We start from the raw sequence: 12917 nt of genomic DNA, 5'->3' as shown, positions 1-12917 counted from the left end.
TTACACAATATATTATGTAAAAAATCTTTAAAAAAGTCATTGAATCGAGTCAAACATCTACACGAAATTATAAGATGTTCTAAGTCCTCATGCATATCGTCACAAACTGGACACAATGAATCATCAGTAATGCGACATCTCAATAACCTCTCCTTAGTAAATAAAACTCTATGACATATTTTAAATGATAACTCAATCCAATCACTTGGTAAAAATGGAAAGTTCAAAATTGTTTGGACTTTTTGAGTATCAAAATCAGAAAACATCTCACACCAATATTTGACAGCATTTGGTTCTTTTGATAATGATTTCAACAACATAGAATAAAAAAACATTGTTGTACTAGGAAAAGAGTACTTTCTATTATTAACATTACATTCTATATTCAAAATGAGAGTTCTACGAACATTTTCATTATTTTCTACTAAAATTTTACATTCATCAGGAATACATTGTTTTATACATTGTACTACCTTAATAATCTTGAGCAGCAGATACCTGTGGAAACTTTTCAGAAACAATATCTTGAACAAACTCATCTCTCATGAATCCCTTTTTACATTCAAATGCTAAACCTTTCACTTTAATAATGCCTGCATCTATAAAAGTCTTGATATACAGCATATTACCATTATTAGTAATCAAAGGATTATTGAACAGAGGCAGGTCAAATACATTATTCAAATTGATATCAATTTCAATATAATCAAGTATCTTTCCCCAAGCAAACAGCATACATTTATAAAAATCAGGTAAACTCTCCAACTGTCTCTGCTTAAATTCACAGAACAAAATCACCAAGTTTCATATCTTGTACTTTGGAAAAGAAATAAGTACAAAGATGCTTCCAAACAGCACAATACTCTACATCTAACAAACGACTTAAAAATTTAAGTCTAAACGCATACATCTTATGTAAAATTTCTGGAAAGTTCAAACCTCCATCTAGTATTCTATTAATAACAACATCATAAGCAACCAAAGGTGGTTTATCATTCCACAAAAACCCGATGCACAATTTCTTTATATCTTTATAGTATTTTTCTGGTATATTAACTACCATCAGAGTATACCAAAGCTTGCTCATTAAAAGAGTATTTATCACAGTTACTCTACCATGGATTGACAATTGTCTCATTTTCCAAAGATTCAGTATTTTTGAAATAGACTGCACTTTGCAATCCCAATTCAGATTATCACATAACTTCTTATCTTTGTCAATCCATATGCCTAAAAGCGGTAAAACCCCATCACACTCTCTAATTTTCCAAGCATCTAAATCATTTTTTGATATTTTTCCAGTACCCAATGCCAAAATTTCAGATCTATCTTATTTAATTTTGCCCCAGATGCTTGTTCATACAATTGTAAAACATTAAATGATTCAGTTACTGAATTTTTGTCAGACAATATCAATGTAGTGTCATCAGCATGTGAAAATATTTTTTCTTCAATATTCACAACAGGAATGTTAATACCTTGAATCCTATCATTCCTTTTGATCATTATACTTAAAGGTTCAGCAACTAAAACATACAATAAAGCAGATATTGGGCAACCTTGTTTAACAGAATTTGCCAATGGAAAATATTTGGATAGGAAACCATTGCACTTTACAGTACTAAAAATATCTGTATAAAAACTTTTATCCAAGAAATAAATCTCTCCCCAAAACCAAATTTTTGTAAAACCGAGAAAAGATATTCATGCCCAACCCTGTCAAAAGCCTTTTCCTGATCCAACTTTAACAAATAACATTCTAAATTATCCATTTCAACCAAGTCAATTATGTCTCTTACAGTAACAATAGTGTCAGAGATGTCTTTACCTATTATACAACAACTCTGAGTTGGTGAAATAATCTTTGGAAGTACAAATTTAAACCTATTTGCCATGACTCTTGCTAATATTTTATAATCTATATTTAGTAAACTGATAGGTCTAAAATTTTTCAGGTCAGTTTTGTCACCTCTATTTTTATAAATTAGGTTAATCATTCCATACCTCATAGACCTAGATAAAACTTTATTATCTTCAACTGTATCATTAATATATTTCAAAACATCTTTCAACTCATTAAAAAAGTATAAATAAAACTCCACCGTGAGTCCATCAGGACCAGGTGTTTTTCATTGTTTCATACCTTTTATAGAGGTTTTTATTTCTTCAATATTAATTTCCTCATCACATTTTTCAACATCACAATCATCAACATTGACGTTAATACAATCTAACATTTTATCAATGGCTTCATAATCAGTTTGTACACAAGAAAATAGCCTTTTATAAAAACTATAAATAACATCTAAAATTTCAGCAGTTTCACTGACAACATTACCATCACAATTTTTTAAACCATTTATCATATTTCTATTCTGTCTATGTTTCTCTAAATTCAAAAAATAGGTTGTATTTTTATCACTTTCTAATGAATATTGACATTTAGATCTTATAACAGCACCATTACATCTATGTTTTTCTAAACCTTCAAGTTCCTCTTTCAACTCTAAATATTTGACATTATCTATATCATTACCACAAGCAGCCTTTATTGACAATTCTTGTAACTGATTCTGTATTCTATAATAATCTCTATATAACTCTCTCTGTTTTTCTTTACCATAGAGTTGACTTGTTTTCTTTATTCTATATTTCAAATTATCCCACCAAATTAATGGATGTGCAAAATAAAAATCTGAACCAATTTCATCAAGTAAAATATTTCTAATTTTTTCAACAAAACAATCATCATTCAATAAGGAGTTGTTAAAAATCCAAACACCAGGTCCCTTTTCAACTTCAGAAAAATCTAATTTCATACTAACAATAGAATGATCACTGAAAGATGTATCATTATAAAAAAACATTCTTCATAAATGGTTTTAAATTACAAGAAACTAAAAAATAATCAATTCTACTTTGAGTTAAAAAACTTTGTACAACTTGTTTTCTTGAAAACATTTTAACACCTATATTTCTATCTCTCCATACATCAGATAAACCTTTTTCATTTGTTAATTCAGTCAGAGATTTAAAGGATCTGTCAGCATAAAAAACAGTTTTCCCACTTTTGTCTAAAGGGGAGAGAGTGGTATTATAATCACCTGCTATTATAATAAATTCATCTCCATATATTTTATTTTTACAATCATTGAAAAAATTACACTTTTCACTGACATTATTTGGAGCATACAAATTAATTATGTCCAAAAGATTGTCAAGAACTTTACCTTGTATATGAATTAATCTTCCACATACACTTTCACAAACTTTGAAAGTTATATTTTAATTAATCTTCCACATACACTTTCACAAACTTTGAAAACATTTTTTAACCTTTTACTTATCAGAATGGCAACACCTTTCCTATTACAAATGCTATTACTGGCAAAAATCTCACCATCCCATACAGTTTTATCAGTTTGAATATCATCATACAATTTATCAGTCCAAAATGTTTCCTGTAAACAAACAATGTCATATTTTCTTTCAATACATAATGCAAAAATACAATCCCTTTTATTTTTGTCACACAAACCATTACAATTAAGGCTAATGAAGTTAAAAGTAGCCATCACAAAACAAAAGTTCAAAACTAATGACATATTCCACTCCATTGTTACTTCATTGACTTATTGTTAACATTTGACAATCTAGCTGCCTTTAAATTAGGCTTAATCTGAAATTTATTTCGTCTTTTAATACCCAAGTAGGATTTTTTCTTACCAACAAGAGTAAATTCATCACCACTCACCCCTTGACAATCACTTGTCAGTGAATGAGTGTCCATTTCAAAATCATCCAAAGTATCACATGTACTCTGGCTGACTCCTCCCTGGCTTTCAATTTCTTCCTGAAAGGAGACAGCATTGTCTACAATGGACATATTATCAATATCTGAAACATTTTTCATGGACACACCAGAAACACTATCTAATTTATCCAAATTAACCATGCTTACATCTACATCATTTATAATATTGTTATGATCTATATCTGTATCTGTCTTGTCTTTTCCTTCACCACTTTCCATATCTTTAACACAATGAGCCGTGTTACAAACAGTATCACCAACCACCACCTTAGAAAGATCACTACCATCTACTACATCATTCTCTTCATAGTGACTAGCACCGTCACTTTCATCAGTACACTGGCTAGCAACGCCATTTGGAACATCATCCAAGTTCACTTCCTCAACATCTTCTGTGATAGGGCTAGCAACACCATTACCACATTTCGCCATTGGCTTAATAACAGCCTCACCAGTTATATGTCTAGCTTCGCCATCAGTGGAAACATGATTAACATCATCACTACGATGGAGATGAACACTGCTTTTGTCATTTTCACACCTTCTAGTATTCCGTGCCCATTCATCTTCTTCAAAATCATTAACACTTGTGTCTTCACTCTCAATGTTATACATTCTATTACTTGAATGTCTATTATCATTATGCCTAAACGTGCCCGAGAAGGGATCAGTTTGGAATTCTGTAAATGAATTTCCCATATCATTCTTTCTCAAGGTATTACACTTACAGTTCTCTTTCTTGTAGAAGCAGAAAGAACACTTATTTTTCAAACATTTTCAACTGATATGCCCTTGTTCACCACATTCAAAACATTTGAAGTCAGGACAGTCTTTATATATGTGGTCCGGACTAAAACATCCATGGCATACTTTTACTTGCTGATTATGTACTGCACGGTAGTACGCAGTCTCTTTCTCATTGACGGAGAATTTCGTCGAGTAAGGAATAGACTTCATCTTAGGTGGAAGTTTTGCCTTAAAGACTCTTGTTCCGTCATATATATAATTTTTTGACTTCATTTTATGTTTCTTAATTGGTGACACCACTTCAACTCCAATTTTTGAAAATCTTTGTATGATTTCAGCATCAGTGACATACATACTTAAGTTGAGTATTGAGACATATCTAAAACTGAATTCTAACTCAGTTACTTTGCATGTTTTACCACCAACTGACATATCACCAAGAATAGGTTCCATCATCCCCCTCTCTCTAAAAACCACTTCATATCCGCAGCCAGACTTTGGCACACATGCTACAATACTTCCTCAACCACACTGCGCTTCAATTTCATCAATCGCTGAATCGGGTTCCACTTTCCCAAAATCTTCCACTAAACAAGATATTAAGACAGTTTTGTCCTTTGAAAATTCTTCTTCCCCATTAAAGAATTTTCTATTGGACCTTTCTGGTCCATTTCTTTCAGAGTTTGCCATTGGTTTACAGACAGATCTCAAAAAAGGAATCGAACGCACCTTTCTTCCCCCTTTTTCCTGCTACAAAAAAGCAGGAAAAAGGGATCACAAACGAATCTTTATGCAGAAATTATTATCAAATTAGCTCAAAGGTAACAAATCAATGTTCAGAAAATGTTTATACACATAAATACGGCGAAGAACTCACCAAACAAAGAATAATTCTCGGACGTCAATGTTTACATCTTACATATGGTACATCCAAAAAACCAAACCAACGTGGGGCTCGAACCCACGACCCTGAGATTAAGAGTCTCATGCTCTACCGACTGAGCTAGCCGGGCGCTTGCCAAAGAGTGGAAAAATAAGTGACATCATTTGTGGGGAGATTCTTTCATAAATTCATATATTTTGATAATATTTTTTTTAAATGATAATAATAATAACAATACTCTGATTAGGTAGGATACGCATTTTACAACTCATAATATTAAAAATGTCAAAAGCAACAACGAAGAAAAAATTGGTAAAAAGACATTCGAATTATCTGTTGGATTCTTATCTACCCCACGACAATCGCTAAAAATAGTTCATGGATCCATAGACTGATATGGACAAGATAATGAGCAGTTGTAGTCTGTTTTGTTGCTGCAGTGTACGCATTTGTATATCATCTAGAAACTGGCGGGATAATAGTTTAACCTGAATTCCGAGTTTTGTTCTTTTAAATATCAATATTTTTTACTCCTTATCGTCCGCAAGTCATAGCCGTGATCGTATAGTGGTTAGTACTTGGGAGCTGGTTTTTGGATGTGCCATGTTTAACATGTAAACAAAGTGTTGTCTGGAAATTATTCTGATTTTGGTGAGTTCTTCGCCATATTTGTAACTGTAAACATTTCCTGAAGTTTAATGTGTATTATATGATTGAATGTGACATATATTATCGCATAATATTTGTTGAATAGCCCCTTTTCCTGTGTTTTCGTTACAGGGAAAAGGGGGAGGGAAGGTGTGTTTGATTTGTATTCAGTGGTTTGACTAAAGACTGATGGCAAACTTAAATAATAGTGGGGGAGAAAGTTCCCGAAAAAACATGAATTTTTCAAATGAACAGTTCTCAAAAGAGAAAACCGTTTTAGTTGGGTGCCCCGTAGATGGTTTTGGTGCCGTGGAGGCTGAAATGATTATTGATGAAATTGAGAAGAAATGTGGTGTTGGAAGTGTCGTTGCATGCGTACCGAAAAATGGAGTTGGTTATGAGGTGGTACTAAGAGAGAGAAAAATGATGGAATCCGTTATTGGTGAACTATCTGTAAATGGTAAAAAGTGTGCTGTTAATGAATTAGAGGCAAGTTTTAAGTACGTTTCAATTCTAAATTTAAGTATGTATGTCTCAGATCGAGAAATTATTGATAGATTTTCCAAGATTGGAGTGGAGATTGTTTCTCCGATAAAGAAGCATAGGATGAAGTCAAAGAATAATGTCTTTGACGGAACTCGTATTTTCAAAGTTAAACTTCCGCCGAACATGGCTTCAATACCGTATTCAATGAAGTTTTCAGTTAATGAAAAGGAGACGGCTTACTACCGGGTTATTCATAACCAACAAGTCAAGGTGTGCTCTGGGTGCTTTAGCTCAGAACATATATACAAAGACTGTCCAGAATTTAAATGTTTTGAATGTGGTCAGCAGGGGCACATTAGTAGAAAATGTTTAAAAAACAAGTGTGCGTTTTGTTTTCGAAAGAAAGACTATTGTAATTGCAAAGCCAGAGAAGAATTGCAAATTGTGAATCAATTTCCACAATTTTCTTCTGAGAATTTGCAAGAAATGTCATGTCGGGAGTTGATAAAAGAAGCAGATGAGGAGGCTATGAAAACCACAGATGTGAAAGTTGGATATACGGATAAAAATTGTAAGGAGAAGGAGGTTTGTACAAGTGTGCAGGAGAATGTTGATCCTCGTGAAGGTACAGATCTAGGAGATAGTATGGAAGATGGAATCGTGAGTGTAAATGGCGATGCTAGTCATTACACTGAGGATGTAGATAAAGTGGGTTTTGGTGAAAGTGCTAAAGGTGGTGCTAGCTTTTGCACTGATGATGAGGGAGACGGTGATTGGAATGGAGATGGTATTTACATTGATGAGGAGGAGTGTTTTGAGATGGAAGATGGTGTTGGTGATGACAGTGCGGAATGTGTCAGAGATGATAACGTCAAGAAAGGTACAGATAAAGAACTAAACAATATTTGTTTGAATAATTGTAATATTGAACCAATTTTGCTTACTAAATCAAATGTTGAATTGTCTGGTGAAAATATAATTGATAAAATGTCTGATGGTTTGAGTGTTGAAAGTGCTGTCTCCCCCCTTGAACAAAATGACAGTAGCCAGGGGGAAGTCAGAAGTTCATGTGATTCTCTGGATGAGATTACTATGGACACTTTTCCTGTGGTCAGTGAAGACCAAGAGGAAAGTGGAGATACTTTCACTGTTGCAGGGAAGAAGAGAAATTACTAGGGTATTAAAAGGAGAAGTATGCTTAATATCAAGCCTAATATTAAAGCAGGAAGGTTGTCAAATTTACAAAAACATTTGAATAGTTAATAATGGAGTGTTTAATGTTGTATATTATTAGAATTATTTTTGTGATGGCTACTTATAACTTCACAAGTTTTAATTGTAATGGTCTATGTAACCAAAGTAAAAAGGATTGTATTTTTTCATTATGTAATGAAAGAAAGTATGATATTGTATGCTTACAGGAAACATTTTGGAATAATATTATTTTTGAAGATATAAAAAATGATAAGACATTATGGAATGGTGATATTTTTGCAAGTAATAGTAACTGTAATAGACAGGGTGTTGCAATTCTTGTCAGTAAAAACCTTAAAAATGTATTTAAAGTTTGTGAATGTGTACCTGGTAGATTTATTCATATTCAAGGTAAAATCAATGATAAAATTGTAGATATTTTTAATTTGTATGTTCCCAATAGTGTAAGTGAAAAATGTGAATTTTTTGAAGATTGTAAAAGTAAAATTAAGGGAGACGAATATGTTATAGTAGCAGGTGATTTTAATACTGCACTGTCTCCTTTAGATAAAAGTGGGAAAACTGCTTTTTATGCAGATAGGTCTGTGAAATATCTTAATAAATGATGCATGATAATTGCTTGTTTGATGTCTGGAGAGACAGAAATGCAGGTCTCAAAATGTTTTCACGAAAACAAGTTGTACAAGGTTTTTTGACGCAGAGTAGAATTGACTATTTTTTAGTTTCTAGTAATGTTAAGCTTTGTATTAAAAATATTTTTTATAGAGATACTTGTTTTAGTGATCACTGTATTGTTAGCATGAAATTAGATTTTACAGAGGTTGAAAGAGGACCAGGTATCTGGATTTTTAACTATTCCTTATTAGATAATGAAGAATATGTAACAAGAATCAGAAAGTTATTAGAAGATGAAATATGTTCAGATTTTTATTATTCAAACCCTCTCATTTGGTGGGATAATTTGAAATTTAGTATTAAGAGAATAAGTCAAATCTATGGCAAAGAAAATCAGAAAGAGAGAAGCAAAGAATGTTTTAAATTGCAAAATAAGTTACAAGAATTGTCAGTGAAGTCTGCATGTGGTATAGAAATTGATTATGTAAAATATTTAGAATTAAAAGATGAACTTGAAGCTATAGAAAAACATAGATGTAATGGTGCTATATTAAGGTCTAAATGTCAACATTCCTTAGAAAGTGACAAGAATACTGCTTATTTCTTAAGTCTAGAAAAATATAAACAAAATAAGAATTTGATAAGTACTTTGAGAAATTGTGATGGTAATGCTGTTAGTAGTACTGTTGAATTATTAGATGTTGTGCATAATTTTTATGAAAAATTGTTTTCATGTGTAAATACTGACAATGATGCAATCAATGACATGTTAGATTGTGTTGATGTTAAAGTTGATGATATTGATATTACTAAATGTGATGATGATATATGTATTGATGAGATTGAACAATCATTGAAAGGAATGAAAAAAGGCAAAACGCCTGGCTATGATGGATTGACTGTTGAATTCTATCTTTATTTTTTAAATGAATTGAAACCTGTATTGAAATATATTTATGATAGTATTGAAGAAAATAAAGTTTTATCTAGGTCTATGAGATATGGCATGATTAATTTGATATATAAGAATAGAGGTGACAAATCTGAACTTAAAAAATTCAGACCTATAACTTTATTAAATGTGGATTATAAAATACTAGCAAGAGTAATGGCTAACAGGTTTAAGTTTGTATTACCAAAAATTATATCACCTACTCAAAGTTGCTGTATTATAGGTAAAGACATTTCTGACACTACTGCAAGTGTTAGAGATATTTTTGATTTGGTTGAAATGGATGATTTAGAATGTTACTTGTTGAAACTTGATCAGGAAAAAGCATTTGACAGGGTTGGACATGAATATTTATTTTCTGTCATGCAGAAATTTGGATTTGGGGAGAAATTTATTTCTTGGATAAAAATATTTTATACTGACATTTTCAGCACTGTCAAGTGTATTGGGTTCCTGTCCAAATATTTTCAATTAAAGAACTCTGTAAAGCAAGGTTGTCCTATATCAGCTTTATTATATGTATTAGTAGCTGAACCATTGAGTACAATGATTAAAAAGAACAGTAGTATTAGAGGTTTGAATATTCCTAATACAAACGTTGAAGAAAAGATTTTTTCACATGCTGATGACACTACTTTAATTTTGTCTGACAAAAATTCAGTAGATGAAGTCTTTAGAGTTTTACATTTGTATGAACAAGCATCTGGGGCAAAATTAAATAAGGATAAATCAGAAATTTTGGCATTGGGAACTGGAACTATTTCAAAACATGAATTAGATGCTTGGAGTATTAGAGAGTGTGATGGGGTTTTACAGCTTTTAGGCATATGGATTGGTAAGGATAAATCTCTTTGTGATAGTTTGAATTGGGATTGCAAAGTACAATCTATTTTGAAGCTATTGAATTTTTGGAAAATGAGACACTTATCAATACATGGTAGATTAACTGTAATAAATACTTTATTGATGAGTAAACTTTGGTATACTCTTATGGTTGTTAATATACCAGAAAAATATTATTTAGAATTTAAGAAGATATGTATTGATTTTTTGTGGAATGATAAACCATCTCTAGTTGCATATGATGTAATAACTAATAAGGTGTTAGATGGTGGTTTAAATTTTCCTGAAATTTTTCATAAAATGTATGCATTTAGACTAAAGTTTTTAAGTAGGTTATTAGATATGGATTATAATGCTGTTTGGAAAGTTACATGTCTTTATTTCTTTTCTAAAGTACAAGGAATGAATCTTGGTGTTGAAATATTGTATTGCGATTTTACTCATAGACAATTAGGATGTTTGCCTGATTTTTATAAATGTATGTTGTATGCATGGGGGAAGATACGTCATTGTATGGAAATAGAAATTAATGTGACTAACGTTTTTGATATTCCCCTCTTCTGTAATCCAATGATTGTGAATGGTGATAGTATGTTATATATGAGAACATTTATAGAAGCAGGTATTGTCAAGATTAAGGACTTAGCTTATGAATGCAAGAAAGGTTTTATGAAGGACACTTATATTCAAGATATTGTATCTCAAAAGTTCCCTGATGTTTCCGTTGATAAAATTATTAAAGTAGTGAAATGTATTAAGCAATGTATTCCACAAGATTATGTAGTTTTAGTTGAAGAAAATGCAAACACTTGTAAAGCAACTGTTTTAAATATAATTTACAGCGTTAATGGTAGAAAGTATGCTTTACCTAATACAACAAGATCATTTTATGATATACTGTTAAAGACATTAATAAGAGAACCTAATTCTGTAAAATACTGGTGTGAAATATTTTCAGATTTTGATGTTCAAAAAGTACAAAAAGTTTTGAACTTTTCATTTTTACAAAGTGATTGGATTGAGTTATCATTCAAAATTTTCCATAGAGTTTTCTTCACTAAGGAGAGACTGATGAGATGCCAAATTACTGTTGATTCTATGTGTCCAGTTTGCGAAGATGTGCATGAAGACTTGGAGCACTTGATCATTGTGTGTAGATGTTTGACTCAGTTCAATGACTTTTTTAAAGATTTCCTACATAACATTCTGTGTAATAGTTCTACTAGCTTTGTCAATACTCTAGATTTCAAATATATATGTTACTTTGGTCTAGTCAAGAAGGATAAAAATATAAACTTATACTTTGTGAATACAGTTTTATGTGCTAGAAGATTCTGTGTAGTAAAGAGGAGAAATATCTCTATGAAGGATGATCATTTGATAGACATAGTGCCATATTTTAAAAATGTTCTGCAAAAACATGTGAGTTATGCATACTTGTATTATAAACAGAAGAAGTGCATGTATTTATTTGAAAAGTATTATTTAAACAAAAATCCTGTATTAAGGATAAGTAATGATGAAGTGCATATTGAGTTTTAATTGAGATCTGTTGTTAATAATTGTTACAATTCTAACCAACACTGTGATAATATGAATTAATGGGAGACTAGCCCAATAATTTTTTATGAATGTATTTATTTGAATAAAATTGATCAAAAAAAAAAAAAAAAGTGGTTAGTACTTCGCGTTGTGGCCGCGACAACCCAGGTTCGAATCCTGGTCACGGCAAACAGCTGTGTAATGTCGCTGTTACGGCATTGTGGGCAAACTTTTTTACAGCATTTTTGGATACTTTTAGGAGTAGCATCAATTGTGACTTCATGATCAAATTAATTGCTTTAAATTCAGATCAAATAATTTAGTCCCTTGAATTTTGCCCTGAAGCGAGCTTAGCCGAGTAATGATCGAAACCAAATTCAAAAACTATCGAAATTTCTGGTCAATCAATACATGACGCGTACAATTAACATTCACCCAAAACAATGGAGGCAATGAAAATAGAAACACATTTGGCGGACTTTTTGATACAGAAAAATTCATCACAAGTTTAAGTACCACTACAAACCGAATACATTGAGTCAAAAATTAACTCTCCCAACGTGGGGCTCGAACCCACGACCCTGAGATTAAGAGTCTCATGCTCTACCGACTGAGCTAGCCGGGCGCTTGCCAAAGAGTGGAAAAATAAGTGACATCATTTGTGGGGAGATTCTTTCATAAATTCATATATTTTGATAATATTTTTTTTTAATGATGATAATAATAACAATACTCTGATTAGGTAGGATACGCATTTTACAACTCATAATATTAAAAATGTCAAAAGCAACAACGAAGAAAAAATTGGTAAAAAGACATTCAAATTATCTGTTGGATTCTTATCTACCCCACGACAATCGCTAAAAATAGTTCATGGATCCATAGACTGATATGGACAAGATAATGAGCAGTTGTAGTCTGTTTTGTTGCTGCAGTGTACGCATTTGTATATCATCTAGAAACTGGCGGGATAATAGTTTAACCTGAATTCCGAGTTTTGTTCTTTTAAATATCAATATTTTTTACTCCTTATCGTCCGCAAGTCATAGCCGTGATCGTATAGTGGTTAGTACTTCGCGTTGTGGCCGTGAAGACCAGTCGAGTATGCCCAAGATGTCGGACGCCTTTTTGTCAGTGCTGATAGAAAATGTGATTATTTGTCGGATTACCGT

At 31.8% G+C, this 12917-nt stretch overlaps 2 non-coding genes across 2 annotated transcripts; both read right to left on the bottom strand.

Moving 5' to 3' along the window:
• Nucleotides 1-5501: 5501 nt before the first annotated feature.
• Nucleotides 5502-5574, bottom strand: Trnak-cuu (transfer RNA lysine (anticodon CUU)). Its single transcript has one exon. It is a non-coding gene; the product is annotated as a tRNA-Lys (tRNA).
• A 6723-nt stretch (nucleotides 5575-12297) lies between these two features.
• On the bottom strand, nucleotides 12298-12370 carry Trnak-cuu (transfer RNA lysine (anticodon CUU)). Its single transcript has one exon. It is a non-coding gene; the product is annotated as a tRNA-Lys (tRNA).
• Between the last annotated feature and the right edge of the window lie 547 nt (nucleotides 12371-12917).

Source organism: Perna viridis, chromosome 9 (assembly GCF_037379345.1).
Source record: "Perna viridis isolate PV_CMFRI_1.1 ecotype Kerala chromosome 9, ASM3737934v1, whole genome shotgun sequence".
Classification (NCBI taxonomy): Eukaryota; Metazoa; Mollusca; class Bivalvia; order Mytilida; family Mytilidae; genus Perna; species Perna viridis.
Note: the sequence above shows the minus strand (reverse complement) of the source record. Positions and strands in the feature narration are given on the sequence as shown.